The sequence below is a fragment of the Aulostomus chinensis genome, chromosome 14 (assembly GCF_037954235.1).
Source record: "Aulostomus chinensis isolate RoL2024-O1b breed Wild chromosome 14, RoL_Achi_v1.0, whole genome shotgun sequence".
NCBI lineage: Eukaryota > Metazoa > Chordata > Actinopteri > Syngnathiformes > Aulostomidae > Aulostomus > Aulostomus chinensis.
Genome location: NC_141333.1, coordinates 9,458,174 through 9,474,215, shown reverse-complemented (window position 1 = coordinate 9,474,215; position 16,042 = coordinate 9,458,174). Strand labels below are relative to the sequence as shown.

Here is a 16,042-nt window from a genome sequence, read left to right as displayed (position 1 = left end):
GACCCCGTAAAGATCTTTATGTGCCATAAGTGCTGGTCTGCTCCAGGTCAAAGCCCAGGGTACTTTGGGTGTTCCAAGCCATCCCTGACCAACCAACATGTTTAGTTTTGGTGTGTTTAGACCACTAGACACTTGCATTACATCAGACAACAGATCTCAACTCCAGACGCTGAGCTGCAAAATGTAGACCAGCACTGTTGCATAATTTATCCCCACAAACATGTCACTGACTCCCTATCCTGTTTCCATTCGTGAGTGCAGCCCCTGTGGTAGACGTCCTGCGTGCAGAGTAGGCGAGTAGCCGCTGCTTTGTTTGAATAAGTAACATGAATATTTGAGGAGAGACTGTATTTTCTTGCGTGTAAGCAGAGCGAGACGACGGCTTCACGACGGAGGCGGCTTCAAATGATCCGTTTTGTCTTCAATTTTGTGTGACTGTCAAAGTAATAACACTGCAGCTCACTCCAACAGAGAGGAAATTGCTCCGGGATTTGATTCTTCTAATATCAATTATCTGTTACTTGTGAATTAAATCTTCAATTATGTTCTGTATAGCCATGTGAAAACACTATCTCTGCTATGAGCTGTTTTGTTGACAGTGAAAACTTAACATCCGCCACAAAAGACGACATTTACTTTTCATTGCCTGATAATCAGTGAATATAGGAGGTGCTTCCGTGTTAATAGCCAAAAATAAATCCTTCACTACATGCAATATATCAACAATGTCCCCCCTTTTGTATTGTTTCACTTTATTCATGGATATCATTCTCCTTTCATCTGTGACAGTCTCTGTGACACCGGTACAATGTTAATAGCTTCCTCCTATTGCAGAGGAGAAGTGCATCAACGCTGAAATGAAGTGTACATAACAAGGCATCCCCCCCCCCCCCCCCCCGAAAAAAAGCATTTCCTGCTCCTTAATAAACACACATAGAACAGATATTCACACCATTTGGGGAGCTGCCGACACTCGGGTGTTCAGAGGCGATAAGCAATACCCCTCCCTCCTTTCTCTCTGTCTCTCATCTCCGGGGATAGAGACGGGCTTCAGCTACAAGGCCCTACGGAATCGCGAATAGGAGCAATGAATACCTAAATATCTGGAGAGAATGGCACACAAAAGCAGACAACGTGAATCCAGGATTGCCAGTGAAGGGGATGAAGGAGTCTGGGGAGATTCCTATCGTTCTGGCACATGTAAAAAGAGAGCGAGGGAGGGAAAGCAAGGCCATCGACATGTTACAGTGTAAGCCCAGGTTGAGGGATAAGCTGTTTGTGCAGACACCAGACAGGGTTTTCATTACTCGCTGTTTAGTCATGCTGTATTTACAGGGTCAGTGCCATGTAACTCCTGATGTATGGGGATACCGTGCCAAAGCAGTAACACAACAGGCAGCAACAGGCGCGAGGTTGGCGGCTGCTGTGACCACAATCTCATATCCTGGGGAGTTTAGCTTGGTGAGGTGTGATCAAACAGTGTTGGCGCATGACATTCAAAAGCAGCTTTGTGAAAAGCCTCAGTAATTACAGTTGAGGCTGTGTGAGAAGGAAGCCACTGTGTCTGCAGCACAAAAAAAAACCTCCTGAGCTCATCTCCCAGTGAAGGATGAAAGGAAGGAGTAGAATCGGAGCATTTAAGGAGCTTCAGTGCCTGAAAGTAATTAGTCCAATGGGTGCCACCCCCCCCCCCCAAAAAAAAAAATAACAATCCATATTTTGAGTCTCATTGGATTTCTCATGCAAACAAATTCAACTTCACAATCTGGTGCGCTGAATTTCCGACCGAAACCACGCAAACGACAAACTAATCTAAGCCAAACTGCATTTGGGAAGTTGCAATCATAAACAATTTTACGGCTGTCAGAAAACATTCTTTATTGTTGCCAAAGTAAATAAACAGATTGTAGATACATTCTGGGTGTCTTTTAACTTCCGTCGACACCCAAGTCTATCGCTGTAAATCCAACGCAGACAGCACATAAATTGAAGCTAATAACCCTCTTACTTACTCTCACACAAAGAGAATACTAACAAAGATGCGCTAATCTCACATGGGGCTTTTTGGACCAGATTCAGATTTCTTAAAGGCAGCTGCTAGACTGTGATCATTACAAATAGTGAATATTTCTATGCACATTGTTTTGTAGGAAACACAGCTTTCATATTAATCCCAATCAATGAAACATTTTACAGTCATGGGATTTGCTTTTGATACTGCGGATGTTTTTTTTCCCCCCCTCTCTCCTGACAGGAGATCTGCAGAAGTTAAAAGTCTGAAGTAACTGATGGTAGCTTATAAAACTAGTCCTTTAAAATAACCTTCTCAGAAACGCAACAAATCCAGAGGGAGACGATTCTAAGATGGATACAAGTGTGTGGAGAAAAGGGGAACTCTTGATCTTCCACGGTCCAAATATTTATTTTTTTTAAGTTGCTGAACAATGTCCATAAAATTGTCAAATTGAGAATGAATATATTCCTAAATTATAATGAAAAACGCAATAGCCGTTTGTACCACAAAGCATCCTGTGCTTTTTATTCAAAGAAATGTTGTCAGATACAGAAATAGCTGTGACGGGAAAATAAAACTTTAAACGTGACCTTCTGTGAGTGCAATACTTATGTAGAGACACAACTGTATCCCCAAGACACGTGTAGGCTGATAAAATGACATTTTTCAAATAATACACTGTACACACTTTACTGTCTGGATGGACTGATTGTGTGACAGCATCACTCTTTCAGGTTGATCCCATTTTAACCGTGTTTCCGATAATGGGAATCAGGAATAAACAATACACATTGTATACGTTGTTTCTGTTTCTTTTGTCCCCCTATGATTGTTCTGATACATTTGCTTATGTATATGTATTCTGATTTCATAATTGCTCGTATTTGTATTTTCTTTTATGTTTTACATGTACTGTATATCACATTTACTTATTTATACTCTATACTCTAATAAATCGACTGATGGTAATGTAACCATTACCAGAGGCCATCTGGAAGTGTTCTGAGGTCACCACAACCCTCAAATACTCCACCCTCAGGGAACGTATTGTACAAGGCAAGCACTGCATGCTACCAATATTAGCTTTGTGCATTACCACGTGTGCTAATGTACTCCATTATTTCATGGCATCATCAGTATGTATTTACATCATCTGAAAGATAAATTCAGAATTTCAGCTTCAAGTCAGCTCTCATACATACAAATAAGTTTTTTTTTAGATTTTTTTCATTTTTTGACAGTTCATGTGACAGCCAACATGCGAAGAAAGAGAAAATAGGACAACATGGGACAAAGATCCCCGACCAGAAATAAATGTTCACACAGCAACCGTTCCACGCTGCTGTGCCACCAGGACGTCCTAGATTGTTAGATCTTGTTTGATCCTGACAAAAAAAAACCTTTGATATACAGTTGTAAGAGAAATGACTCCCGGTGAAGTGACACAAATTCAAAGAATTGCCCACACAGACATTTATCTACTGTACATCTGAGGGGGAAAAATTCAAATTTCATCTGATTAATACAAAGCCAATTTGTAACTTATGTAAATTACATGAGGAACTGTCAAACTGCCTGTGTTTATTTGCAAAAAGCAAACCAACTGTGCTTTAGCATGAAGTTCGAGTGACCGACCATGTCTCGTCAGCTGGTGTTAAATCATGCCTCTGAATGAGCACCAGAAATTCTCTTTCTCCAATGTGCAGTTTGCGCTTCTTTTTCCTGTAGTTCTCTTCCCACTATGTAGGACAACATACTTTGCGTTTCAGCAAGTGTTTCTACAAACTAAGGCATTTCACATAGGAGATGGTTTCCTATCTGCATATTGTGTTTAAATAAAACAAACATAACCAACAGCAGCTTCTGGATGATACCTTAAAGAGGAAAAACAATGTGTTGGTTGTGACAAATACGGCAACTATGCATCATGCTTGTGGTCAAGACCTCTGTGTTTACATTCTATTGTAAGCACGGCCCTACTGAACGTTAGGAAACAAGGCAAAATGTTGATGTGTTTGCCTTCACGTGACATCAGACGTGCACTGCCAATGATTCACCTGAGCGCAAAGGTTTTATTTTGCGTTGCCGAATGAATAGGCTGCATTATAAAGCGCTGCAAAATACCCAGTGGGTGGTTGTGGTTCTAATGCAGGTTGAAAGGATTTTTTTTTTTTTTTACAATGGCTACTGTTGTAAAACAAATAAGAAGTGTGAGCAAAAAGCCTCCCTTACTGCTTTTGATGGATTTAAAGACATTACATGGTGCCAAGCTCTGCATGTATGCCTGTGGAGACATAAAAAAAACATAGCAGGCTGTCCAATATTTCAGCCAGCTAGTACAAGGCAAAACCCGGCTAGAGAAGGCACCTGGGGGGAAACCTCATACCCACAATTCTCTGTTTGCACTTAGGCCCTGGTATCCCACGACTCCAAACAACATAGCATCCCTTTTGTTGTTGACTGATTACTTTTGGGATTTGCCTTCTTATTCTGGTTCAGCTGGCAGTGCAGCTAATGGAGGAAATACATGAGGATGAGCTGGAAGACCGACAGCCTCTTTGGGCTTGACTGCTTTGTCCCCTTGCATTTACTGTATACTCGCCAGCAGTGATGGAAGTTTCAGTCCAGCTTGTGCATCTTTACTTAGAACAGACACTTTTTTTTTTCTTCTGGGTCCAGATAATACAAGTAATTAGGTTTAGCACTGCAGTACTTAATGTAAGGGGGGCAAATTGCTTGAATGCAGACAGAAAACAAAGGCATACTTAGCCAGTAGGAAGCCAATGACACCCAGTCTTCAATAATGCATTGCAGTGTGGGGGGTGGACTGCATGTGTTGGTGCATGTGTGAATGATGGCAGGCAGCACATCATTCAGAGACTGCTTATGTATAGGCACGTTCTGGCAGCACTGGGTTAAATTGTATGGAAAATATTGACGAAGTGTGCCCAGAGGGGAAGTCGCCCTGTCATGTCCCAATCAATAATTTAACCATCTTTTATTATTCTCTTTTCTACCTCGCTAGATCTGTGTTAAGGAATGTAGGCTCCTTCAGACATTAAATCATTCACATCTCCATCGACAGCAAAACAATAAATTAAAGAGTCGTACAAACATAACATCTATTGAGATTTCAAGAAAGGATTTTATTCCAACCCAATAAACATGAAGATTGCTTTCTAAAGGAAGAACAAAAAAACAAACGTGACTAAATGATATTAATTTATTTTATTTTTTGCAATTTCACACAATTTTGAGTTTCTGGACATTTCCCACCTGACAATATAATCGTTGTATTTCTAATCCTCTGATGCGTAAAATGAGAGGAAAATAAATTCTCCATTAAGCTGAGATGAGACACACAAGGCAGTGGTTTAGCAAAACATGCAGTATTATAGATACATGAGGAACAAGTTTCTATTTAAAAGGGCAAGTTCAGTAGAAAAGCAAAGCAAAATACTGGTTATTTCAGCTGGCATTAGGCCTTAATGGTGAATTGATCCTACAAGTACAAGATAATTGAGGCAGTATTAACCCTTCCTGATAAAATCCAGGGGAAGTCTTTTGTTTTATTTATTGTACAACTCATCACAAACCTTTGTAATCTATCAGCATCCATAACGGAAGTGTAAAATCTGTTGTGTTTTCCTACATCACATGAATTTCAACAAAGTAAGAGATGGAATATCTTTGATTACAATGACTTAAGACTCCCATCATGCCAAAACCTAAAGCACCCCTCTTATTTATCACCCCAGCACCTCCTTTGCGTTTGGATGGACACAGACCATCTTCTCATCCCACTTCTGGCCACAAATCATTATCTAATCTTTTTGACCTTGTTAACTGCTGCTCACTCATCTGATTCTAGTCTACCAAGCTGTGCACTCATCCTCCACCCCATCGCCGCTTCAACTTCAACCCCTGTCTTAATGCACCTGACGAAATAAGACAATGATAGCTGCTATTTTTTTTGTAGGGTAGTTTAATGTCATGTGAATATCTGCGTTGTCTTTAAATGTTCACCTCATATTATTTATAGACTCCCAAAGCACTCAAAAGTTAAGCAATTGGACATTGTTGTCCTCATAATGACTCCATTGGGAAGTATAATACCTGCAATGACCTGTGGTGTCCCTCAAGGTTCAATTCTTTGACCATTTATATTGGGACTGTGCTTTTTCTTTTTTTTTTAACTTAGCCACATCGTTCACAACAACGATGGAGACATTCCCTTTGCTTTCACATCAAACGTCTTCCTTCCAATTGAATAACTATTCGTTTAGGCATTGTGAAAACAAATGAATGTCACTTTTTTTTTTTTTAACTTAACCAAGAAAAACAACATAAGTTTGCAGATTACATTTTAGGAGTAACTATGTTCCTAAAAAGATAAAGAATCAAAAATAAAAGCAAAATGACAGCTTTTTACTTGAAAAATATAGCCAATGTCAGGAACCTAATGAAAAAACAAAGTGAAGGATGGATTCATGCTTTTATACACAGGCCTGTTTCATTATCCCCAGAATTCCTCAATAATTTAGTTCAAGTTTATTTTAGAATTTTATTTGGCTGCTTTGGGGGACAATATACTCATTTTATATCATGTATTGTGCAGGTTTAAGTGAATAAGGGGATATTCAATGGATAAATGCATAATGACAGTAATTGGGGAATTGTTAAGTGACAAAAAACCTAGGTAGAGCAGAACAGATGATGGGTTGGTGTGAGATGCAGGCAGTGAATTACCTTACTAACATGGAAACATGGAGCGTCGAAGAAGGAACAAAGTACAAGGAACAAAATAGAAGTGAAGTGGCCTGAGGCTGTATCTACCTCACTGACAGAGACAATAGTTCATGAAGAGTTGATATAAGACATCGCTGTGGTAACAGAAAGCAGCATCAGATCCCGTTCTGGATCAATCCAAAATCAAACTGATTGTTCCTGAAGTTCTATTATCCTGAGAAATTTAATCCATCCATCCATTTCCTATACCGCTTATCCGTCAAGGGTCAGGGGGTGGAGCCTATCCCAGTTGACATTGGGCGTGAGGCGGGGTTCACCCTGGACAGGTCACCAGTCCGTCGCAGGGCCATCAGGAGCAATTAGGGGCTCAGTATCTTCGTCAAGGGTACTTTGTTATGATCACCTGGGGAAGTGAGGAATGAACCAGCGACCCTTCGGTTGCTAGACAGCTCCTCTACCTCTAAGCCCCCAAAGAAATTTAATCAAAATAGAAAAATTTTTGAGATTTTTCTGAGAAACAGACAAACCATCACCTGTGATTACATTAAGTCCTTTGTGATGTCAATAAAAAGGAGAAAAAACTAGTAGATTATGCAGGTCACATCAGTGATTTAGCATCTTTCTTCTTATTTGTCTGGTTCCTAGCAACAACAACAAAAACACTGCACACAAAATAACAGACAATCAGCAACAAATTGGTGAACATTTGATTTAATATTTGACACCACTTTCGTAGATTTGCCTTTCAGTAGCAGATAGACATCAAATTTGAGTTAAAAGGTGGGTGAGTGTGTTGGATGTGTCACTGGAAATTGCTTTCCAACTGATTCAACATATCAATGGGACAAAAACTATTCCATTCGCGTGGCTTTTAGGTGAGGTTGGAAGGGTGAAAAGCTGGCATGTAATAACTTATATAAATCCAGAAAATTAAATAAATTTATAAATGTTATAGTTCATTATGCATGATTTTAAAATGGTCCGCTCACTCAAAAACAATTCATTTTTATTTGATTTGTATCTATGCAGTATCATAAAGCTCTAGCTCCTTTCTCATGGACCTCTTGCCTGGAATTATTAAAAATGATGAAGCATGACAGTTTAAATCGTCATAATAAACACCAAAGTGATTGTTTGATCCAAACCTCCTATGAAGGTTTAGCTTAAAATGACAGTTACCTATTAAATTTGAGATATCACTTTAAGATGAAATCATTCACACCCAAATATTACAAATGATCAGAGAATATCACCATGTAGTAACTCATTAAATTACTGCTGTCTTCAAAACTGTCAACTGCTTGTCTTTTAATTGCAGCAGTTACTGACAACCCATCAGAATATTCACCTCTTTCTGTCACTGAGTGTAGCTTTCAAAGATGCTTTAATGATCAGAATGAAGATGAGTTTTCGGAGCGTGACATCCATTCCCCCACACATCCAAACAGTCACAGATATACAGTACGCTCAAAGGTTGTGTCAAAGTTGAATGAATCCTTGAAATTCTGTTGACTCATGATGATGACGATGACACCTTAGAGGAAAAGAAACTGCGGGGTTAAATAGAAGGGTAAATGAGAAGATGATAAGCAGAGGGGAATTATGAATCTGGAGGTTGTGGTTGGGGGTGAGTGCAAGCATCCACTTCATTAACCCTGTCTGGATCAGACTCCAACCAAGCTTAAAAATCCCACTAACCAATCCATGCTCCGCGTCTACTCCAAATAACATTTTCTGCTATAACTGACTGGCCATCTGGCAATTCTGGCATATACCAGATGGGCCGGCCTAGTTAGTCGACAGCAAGGCTGCTGCCACCAACAATATGGGAAACAAATTGACCAGCAGCCCACTTGATATTGGAACGACCCATCTGATTGGGGATTACACAGTCCCAAAGTTGTCAATAGGGTTTCTGTAAAACAGGTGCAGTGGTTAAGGAGATCATATCCTATGCCTCTAATGGATCCAAGCATGACAGAGATCAAAGCATAAAGTTAACAAGGTCACATCAGTTAACGGCTGATGTTTTTTTTAAAATAGAAAACAAAGCTAAAAAAAACTAAAAAAACAGTGCAGAAATCAATAGAGCCAGGGGAAAAGAGACGTCTTCTTTTTGAAGCTGATGCTGTGAGATATTAAAAAGGTGAATTTTGTAGGGGGATCCTTTTATCATTTCCAAGCTAGTAATCGCCTCAAAATGCAACTTTGTTCTTCAAGAGAGACAGTATAGGGACCCCTACATCGGAGCCACTACCTGAAGGTCTTCAACAGCAGCAGGTACATGCAAGCTGCAGTGCATTTCATAATATAGTACTGCAAGGTGGCGGGGGGCCAAACCGTATGAGTTATGACACAGGTAAGTACTACATAAATGGCTAAGACTATGAACACACTCGGCCCTGTGATGGACTGGCGACCTGACCAGGGTGAATCCCGCCTCTCACCCAAAGGGATAGACCCCAGCCCCCCTGACGCTTAACGGGATAAGCGGTAGAAAATGGATGAATGGATAGATGGATGGATGGATGACCAGGCTCAGATTTTCCACCAATCAGAGGTGACAGTTGCAAGATGTGCATTTAGTTTGTGTGCTGTTGGTGTTCATTAACTGCTCCTACATTTTTTTCTGGTTGAGATGCATGTTATTGTGCTGTAGGCTTTGGGTGTGGTCTTAGGTAATATGCTGTTGTGGTATATGCGACTTTAGAAAATTGTGCTGTTAGGTCCAAGTTAGTCAGTGTGCTTACCCAGGTGGACTACATGCAGGCCTAAATATTGTAACTCAGGCACATCAAATCCAAATAGTATTTCATGCTAAGAAATTGGTGTTAGCATATGTGTGTGTGTGTGTGTGTGTGTATGTGTGTGTGTATTAGAATCCTGCAGGCAATGAGTCCCTTGTTACAACATGGCAACCTATCACCGGTGTTCAGGGACACATCTCACACTCAACCCTCCAGGTTTTTGCCTTAGTATGCCAAGCTTGATGGCTCTGTGGCCGCTGAGGGACCAGGAGCCAGGTGAGGAGCCTGGTTTTTAAACATGCACTCATCGCAGCAGCACCTAGCATACAGGGGCAGCTGTAAACAATGCAACACACACACACACACACACACACACACACACGCTGTGGTAATTCATTACCTGCCTTTAAACCAAACTCGAAGCACGATCTCAACCCCATACGAAAACACCAACTAATTAGTCCCCTCACGATCGTCCAACCATGCTGGGTGAGTGTCATTACACAGTCATCGTCATTAATAAATAAAAAGATGGTCTGATAAAAGAGTCATTATGCTGCACTGTGGCTGACAAGCTGACAGATCCAGGAAGGATATGAAAATGCCCCAATATCTGACAACAACAGAGATCAGAAGGTCATTTTTGGGTACAAAGGATTGGGTCTAATTCCCCACTACCCAGCAATAATTTAGTGGGGAGGTGAATGTTCAAGCACATTAACATCCAATTTAATTACGATTAAGGGGCCAATTCGATAATAAGATGATTTATTGGTGCATCATGATTCTATGTAAGGCTGGGAATCTCTATGGCAAACTGAAGTGATGTATCATCTGGAAAAATTAGTTCATAAAACAAAGATTTACAGCATTGTTTCCTCTAAACAGGCAACAGGGCCACCTTAAAATGCAACTAAGAACAGCAGGCCTGGAATAAGGTCGTTTTAGGGCAGGGTCACAAAATAAAGATGCCCCTCTTAACACTTCTCACAGGCTATTGGCATTCAGTAAACTTTACAATTTACCAATGTTTCCTGAATACCTCATTGCCCCAGAGAGCAACTGATGGTCTGCTCTCAACCTTCCTGCTATATTCTTCTTCTTTAATGCATTTATGCCTCTCAGTTTTCTGCATTTCTAATATCATATTTCCTGGAATGGTAGCAGACGCGGGTGTCAGTTGCCGTGATAGCAGTGTTGAGGGGTTATACATGGTGCAAAGTTAGAATTTGTAAACATGAACTGTTAACTGATGGTATCTGTGGCAAAATGTCACAAAAAAATGGTGTCACATACTCAGGCAGCCGGAGCACAAAAAGGGACCTGCTTTGGCAGTTCAGGCAATCGGAATGAACCATCTGACAAGTACAAACACAGGTGGTCGCGTTCCAAACAGTATGCTGAGTGTTTTGCATCGATACCCAAAGTTAAGCTCTAAAATCACAACTTCCTGACATTATTTCTCTGGTTTGAAAACAGTGGCCATTGCTCTGACTGTGACATTAATCCCAGCTGAAGTGCTGGGTGATGACCAAAGCTCGGGGCAACAGGGTTCAGTGGCTTTCCACCATGAGTAGGTGAGCTGTTAGCAGCGTTGAGAGGCACTGAGGGTAAATAGGTCATGGCATGGAAACACTGATCTGGTCTGAAGCAGCAAGGCGAGAGAACATGTGCATTGCTTGTATTTGTGAGGCAAGGACAAAGGCCAGAGACGAAAGAAGAAAGCTTGGGGGTTCGTGTGAGCAAATAAAGGCTGGAAAAGAACAGTGGAGATATCCAAAGGCTGGTTGCGCTTGAAAGAATGCAAGTAGTACAAGTAAGTGTGTACAGCTTGTGACAGTACATATGTTTGGATTGGAAATGGGAGGTTTTGGAATGCAAAAAAAAACAAAAAATACACAGCATTGTGTGTCTTCAATGCAGCCCATTTCTATCAGAGACAATAACAATAATGCTGAATGCAAAATGCAAAACATATGCCACATTTAGACTTTCATTATTTCAACATTACAATCAACAACTCACTTGCATTTGTAACACTCTTTTCTCTCTCTCGATTTGTGCTGAGCAGTCCCTGCCTTATGGAGGTGGTTCTTTGAATCAAAACCCAGAATTCTCAAAGTAGGGTTCACACTATGTCAGCGGAAATGCAGAAAAATCTTAAGTATTCTCTGAAGAATACTCCATAAATAATTAATCTGTGTTTTATGTTCCCCCCCCCCCTGCATTCTGCAAAGCCCAGCTCCCCCTATTCCTCTAATTGGCTCTGACCCTGATCCTTCTCACTCCACACACCGAAAGGAACCAAACACTAGCCAATCAGACACCCCGGGAATTGAACAAGTTTACTTAGACCAATTGTGTCACCAGTGAACTGACACTGCAGACATAAGAGTCACAATCAATCAGACAAAGAAAGACCGTACTCATCTACTGGCCTAAATCTTGTTGCCAGATCAATGGAGGCAGCCTGGACATAAATTGGTTGACTGACCCAGTATTCTGACAGAGTTGCCCAAACATGACTGAACCGCTTTCAGGAGAAATGTTGGTAATACCAAACCACATGGACCTACTTCTTTACCAATGCAAGTTAGGTGAGGTGTTTTTTTTTTATATATTTCCGTCTGACAATGTCACAAAAAAATCCATACCTTTGAATGTGCACATAATGTTGGAGGGTCCAGTCTGAGATAAATCAGGCTGAGATTTGGCTGAGATGGATTTCCAAAAGAGTGTCTCACGTCACCATCGCATTTAATGTTGGAGCTATATACTTAGTGCTGAGGGAAAGATTACCTTTCTCTGGTTTCTGATTGCAAAAGCTGTTTAAATGAGAGCTACATAATAACAGCAACATTAGTAACAGTTGTATTCAAAGTTTCTTCACTGTATGTTTCATACATGAATTGGATTCTAATCAAGGGATTTTCAGCTTCCAAGCTATCATAACAAATTAGTTATTCTTTACCAGTTGCTCTCATATTGTTTGGCATTGAGATGGAAATTCTTCACGTTTGTTCAGTAATCATAATGACATGCCATCAAGGTAATGGGCCCAACTGGCTATTGTTCATAATAGCGTTTGATTGGTCTAAACACTTAAATCTAAATTTATTGGACTCTGTGCATGTCTGTGCCCTTGACTTAAGCCCTGAATTCTCCATCTCTCCCTCTTCCTCCATCCATTTTCTTTTTTCTTATTAGACTAAACAGAAAGTAATTATTTCTCAGTCTTTCCATTCAATTGGCAGTGGGAGGCAGACTGGAGGCAAAGCACTTCTGCAAACTAATCGGCTCAGTGCAGAGGTGGTTGGTGATAGGAACAAGTGTGTGTGAATGTTCTGGATTCAACTTGCTAATACACCTCGCATCTCATGAGACCAAAACCACAGTTACTCTTTTTTAAAAGCCATCTCTGAAATTCTCTTCCTCTCTCCTTGCTTCTTCTTCGTCTGCATGATTGTTTCAGCTTCTTGTCGCCTTCTTTGGCTCCTCATCTCCCTCTCAGTTCTACCCTAATTTGCTCTCACCTTGGTCTCAATCTTTCCCTTATTTTCTGTCATAGTCTTTCTCCACTCTTCCTCTTACTTTCTGCCTCTCCTCAACTCATTTCTCCTCCCTCTATTGTCCCAGTCTTTGTGTCCTCTGTAATAGCTGCATGTCTCTACTGGCTCCATCTGTCATGACCATGAAGGGCACAACGCCCGCTACACAACCCAAACATTGGAGCTGCCACTCTGGCCACTGGACTGAACACAGTGGCATATGTGATGTTCAGGAGAATGGTGCCACACAACAGTCAAGCCCACAACACAGACACACACAACCAGGTGGTGTCGTGCATATGCATACATGAGATCGCGTGCTCTGTGTCACTCTGAGAACGACCCACAATGACATCGCCGAGGAGCTCCAAATGTGTTGTGTTTTGAGACTGCAAATATTTTTTCCCTGCATTTTCTGCAAAAGTTTTTAACCTCAACTCCGTGAGGTTAAAAAGTTTTAAACTCTCTAGCAGGAGGTTAAAAATAACAGACTACAATTTCAAAAGGGCCAGTGTGCACGGTTTGTCCTTTGCCTCAATGGCACAGAATGCTAATGATATAATATGCTTGGTCAGAGATTAAACAAGCATATTTTAGACAATGCACACTTTTTCAAAATACACACTTTTTGTCCTGAAAGTGTTGTGGGACAAAACTGCAATCATCGTTCATAAATGTTAAAAGTAGAGGTGCTTTAATTGTTCCTCCCGTTTCCTTCAGGCTGTCTCGTTCAAGGTATTTTTGTGCTGATCCAAAATAGAAGTACAGAAGTCACTTCTCAACGGGGGGTTGGGATGTCATTTATGCCAGGGCAATTTATGAAAATTATCTACTGTAATTAGTATTATATTGACAATACTGTAGTTGCAATATGATTTAAAGTATTGGAAGGAATTTGTATTCATGTACAGCAATTCATATTTGAATAGATACGGTAATTGCAATGATACTGGTGTTTGTTTTTTTACAATAATCTATCCAAAAAAAAAAGATGTTTTCTTAAATCTGCAGAATACAATTTACAGGCTGGGATATCGCCATAGCAACGCAACACTTGAATCAATCTGGAATCCGATTTTGCCTTCAGCAAATAATGCACTTCCTGCATTGATACCAGGGCCACATTGCGATTTCAATCACTTCTGGATTAATTGTTCAGCCCTGGTGCTGTACTATGTATTCAAAGATGCTATTTCTCAAACTAATATGAATGTTGAATATTAAATATACGTAAAGATAAAGGAAATCTCAGGAAAGACAACAGTTGTCCATGAAATGAATTCCTCTCATATAAAACAGGCCAACATGGTCATTGTTTTTGGAATAATGACCTTGCCATTCTGACAGTAAAACTTAATTCATGAATGCTTGAGGTTTTTGCCAGGGGAGTGACTGCAGGAGTGAGTTTCTGAGGGCAGCCGCAGCAGAGTCAACACACACACACACACACTCACACACACACACACACACTTCTATGCATGATGGTTTAGTTTCCTTCCTAATCGATGATCTTCCATTCTTAATTGAACACTCTCCCCGCTTTAACCTGAAACTCACAATACACAAGAGGGGAAACCTGGGCTCCACCAGGCTGACATTCACCTTTAGAATGAAATCAGGAACGAGAGGACACACGTGCATGCTCATGGGTGGACAGACAGTAGGTAAGACAATCCTGATTCTAATGGAATAGAAGGACCTCTGTGCTGAGACATGGCCAATTGGATGACCTTGTGTGTGTGTGTGTGTGTGTGTGTGTGTGTGTGTGTGTGTTACCTGTACATGAACAGGGAGAAATGCATATTCAGCTCTAACGGATGAAATAATATTGTACAAATGATTTGGCGAGTAGGTGTAACTGGTGTTTTTCTTAACTCCTTATTGCTTTTTATAGTACTGAGTCCCAGGCACAAATTCCTGCAAATACGCTCATTTTTCTAAACTCTTTAATTGGGGAGAGTGAAGTGTGCCAAGCCACCAGCATTTATTAATTCAGACATGAATCCTCACAGTTTTCCCACATCATTATTGTGTAGCCAAAAAGGAAAAAGTGTTAAAAAAAAAAACCTTCAAAGATGCAGAGAAACTTTATTTCAATGAAGGAAAATGTATCCAGCCTCTCCTAATGAAGAGCATTTAATGGCAATAAAAATGTAGCTACAAATGTTAATTGTTTTTTAATTAAAAATTTCAATACTTCCTCCTACTTCTCCATCCACCTAGTTACTATAGTCACCTGCATCGGCAGTCCAGATGCCAATGGTAACCATAACACTAATACTTATTTATTTTCACGTACACTGACTTTTACACGAGCATCAATTATTTTTTCTTGCAACTGTATTTTAATTAAACTAAGCGTGATTCACAGATACTCGATTGTATCTGCAATCCGTAGTGAAGACGATCGTGAGATAAAGAAATTAAAAAAAGAAAACTCAAGCACTCACACACAGCAGCTGTTTATGGAGAACATGCAAATTTACACTCGGAGAAGACACAGTGAGCCTAGGTGGGCACTAAAATGTTGCTGATACAAGGTGTCATTAAGCACCAGTGTCAGCAAGACATACTCTGAGTGCGTTCATGTGCTCTGCATCTGCACATCTTCGATATGGTCGATGCTTTGAGGTCATGATGTCAGCTTCACCTCGTCTACGCTCAAATGTTTTCATTATAAAGAACACAACTTTTTCTCTGCTGCTGAACATCCACTATTTCCCCCGCCCCCCAAACCTATAGACCCTCAGTAAAGCTACTGACCTTATTTCAGTTGGAAACCTCAAGGATGGCACTCTGTCTGGATGGATGGCAAAGCTGAGATTGCCCACACTGGTATCCATGGTTCCATCACGTCTCCTATCTGAGGAAAAAAAAAAAAAAAAATCAACGTCAGCCCTCCACTATCTACGCGTGAGACCATCACCATCATCCTCAGTCCAGATTACATAGAAACTCAACAGAGCCTGAAGCAAATATTGGCA

At 40.5% G+C, this 16,042-nt stretch overlaps 1 long non-coding RNA gene across 1 annotated transcript in view; it reads right to left on the bottom strand.

Annotated features, from left to right (window-relative positions):
* The window catches only part of LOC147249680 (uncharacterized), a 39,575-nt gene that overhangs the window by 15,707 nt on the left and 7,826 nt on the right, over positions 1–16,042 (bottom strand). The window contains exon 2 of the long non-coding RNA XR_015119242.1: positions 15,822–15,921. This is a non-coding gene — a long non-coding RNA (uncharacterized LOC147249680). The remainder of the gene's footprint in view (positions 1–15,821; positions 15,922–16,042) is intronic.